The sequence below is a fragment of the Tenrec ecaudatus genome, unplaced genomic scaffold (assembly GCF_050624435.1).
Source record: "Tenrec ecaudatus isolate mTenEca1 unplaced genomic scaffold, mTenEca1.hap1 Scaffold_56, whole genome shotgun sequence".
Classification (NCBI taxonomy): Eukaryota; Metazoa; Chordata; class Mammalia; order Afrosoricida; family Tenrecidae; genus Tenrec; species Tenrec ecaudatus.
In genome coordinates this window covers 301,621-304,362 of record NW_027459472.1, presented here as the reverse complement: position 1 = coordinate 304,362, position 2,742 = coordinate 301,621, and positions in this window count along the sequence as shown.

The window sequence follows — 2,742 nt, the reverse complement described above, 5'->3', positions numbered from 1 at the left end:
AGATAGTCCAAGTGCCCCCTAGTTAACCTACATACTCCAAGTGCCCGCTAGGTAACCTAGACAGTTCAAGTGACCACTAGGTTACCTACATAGTCCAAGTGCCCGTTCGTTAACCTACATAGTCCAAGTGCCCGATAGGTAAACTAAATAATCCAAATGCCCGCTAGGGAAACTACATAGTCCAAGTGCCCGCTAGTTAACCTAGATAGTCCAAGGGCCCACTAGTTAATCTAGAGAGTCCAAGTGTCCATTAGTTAACCTACATAGTCCAAGGGCCCTCAAGGTAACATAGATAGTCCAAGTGCCTGCTAGGGGACGTACATAGTCCAAGTGCCCGCTAGGTAACCTAGATAGTCCAAGTGCCCACTAGGGTATGTACATAGTTCAAGTGCCCGCTAGGTAACCTAGATAGTCCAAGGTCCTGCTAGTTAACCTACATAGTCCAATGCCCGATAGGGAACCTACATAGTCCAAGTGCCCGCTAGTTAACCTACATGGTCAAAGTGCCCTTAGGGAACCTATATAGTCCAAGTGCCCGCTAGGGAACCTACATAGTCAAATTGTCCGCTAGAGAACCTGCATTGTACAAGTGCCCGCTAATCAACCTAGATAGTCCAAGTGCCCGCTAGGTAACCTAGACAGTCCAAGTGTCTGCTAGGTAACCTACATAGTCCAAATGCCCGTTCGTTAACCTACATAGTCCAAGGGCCCACTAGTTAACCTAGATCTTCTAAGTGTCCTCTAGTTAACCTATATAGTCCAAATGCACGCTAGTTAACCTACATACTCCAAGTGCCGCTAGGTAACCTAGACAGTCCAAGTGTCTGCTAGGTAACCTACATAGTCCAAGTGCCCGTTCGTTAACCTACATAGTCCAAGTGCCCGCTAGGTAACGTAGATAGCCCAAGTGCACGCTAGGGAACGTACATAGGCCAAGTGCCCGCTAGGTAACCTAGATAGTCCAAGTGCCCTCTTGTTAACCAACATAGTCCAAGTGCCTCCTAGGTAAACTACATAGTCCAAGTGCCCACTAGGCAACCTAGACTGTCCAATTGCCTCCTAGTTAACCTAGACAGTCCAAGTACCCGATAGGTAACCTACATAGTCCAAGTGTTCTCTAGGGAACCTACATAGTCCAAGTGCTCGCTAGGCAACCTACATAGTCCAAGTGCCCGCTAGGTAAGCTAGATAGTCCAATTGCCCGTTAGCTAACCTAGATAGTCAAAGTGTCCGCTAGTTAACCTACATAGTCCAAGTGCCCGTTTGTTAACATAGATAGGCCAAGTGCCTGCTAGGTAACCTAGACAGTCCAAGTGCCCGCTAGATTACCTACATAGTCCAAGTGCACGTTCGTTAACCTAGATAGTCAAAGTGCCTCCTAGGTAACCTAAATAGTCCAAGTGCCCGCTAGGGAAACTACGTAGTCCAAGCGCCCGCTAGGTAACCTAGATAGTCCAATTGCCCCTTAGCTAACCTAGATAGTCGAAGTGTCCGCTAGTTAACCTACATAGTCCAAGTGCCCTTTCTTTAACGTAGATAGGCCAAGTGCCTGCTAGGTTACCTAGACCGTCCAAGTGCCCGCTAGGTTACCTACGTAGTCCAAGGGCACGTTCGTTAACCTAGATATTCCAAGTCCCGCTAGTAACCTACATAGTCCAAGGGCCCGCTAGGTAACCTTCATAGTCCAAGTGCCTTCTAGTTAACCTACATAATCCAAGTGCCCGATAGGTAACCTACATAGTCCAAGTGCCCGATAGGGAACCTACATAATTCAAGTGCCCGCTAGGGAACCTACATAGTCCAGGTGCCCATTAGGTAACTTAGATAGTCCAAATGCCCGCCAGGAAACCTACATAGTCCAAGTGCCCACTAGGGAACTTACATAGTCCAAGGGCCCGCTAGGGAACCTACATAATCCAAGGGCCCGTTAGTTAACCTAGATAGTCCAAGTGCCCGCTTGGTAACCTAGATAGTCCAAGTGCCCGCTAGGTAACCTACAAAATCTAAGGGCCCGCTAGGTTATCTATATAGTCCAAATGCCCACTAGGGTATCTACATAGTCCAAGGGCCCTCTGGTTAACGTAGATAGTCCAAGTGCCGCTAGTTAATCTACATAGTCCAAGGGCCTGCTAGTTAACCTACATAGTCCAAGTACCCGCTAGTTAACCTAGATCGTCCAAGTGCCCGCTAGGTAACCTATATAATCCAAGGGTCCACGAGTTAACCTAGATCGTCCAAGTGCCCGCTAGGTAACCTACAAAGTCTAAGTGCCCGCTAGGTTATCTATATAGTCCAAATGCCCGCTAGGGAACCTACATAGTCAAGTGCCCGCTAGTTAACCTACATCGTCCAAGTGCCCGCTAGTTAACCAACATAGTCAATGGGCCCACTAGTTAACCTACATAGTGCAAGAGCCCGCTAGTTAACCTAGATCGTGCAAGTGTCTGCTAGTTAACCTACATAGTCCAAGTGCCAGTTAGCTAACCTAGATAGTCCAAGGGCCCGCTAGTTGACTTACATAGTCCAAGTGCCCGCTAGTTAACCTAGGTAGTCCCAGTGACCGTTAGTTAACCTAGAGTGTCCAAGTGCCCACTAGGGGACGTACTTAGTCCAAGTTCACGTAGGCTAACCTAGATAGTCCAAGTGCCCACTAGTTAACAATGATCATCCAAGTGCCCGCTAGTTAACCTAGATAGTCCAAGTGCACGCTAGTTAACCTAGATAGTCCAAGTGCCCTCTAGT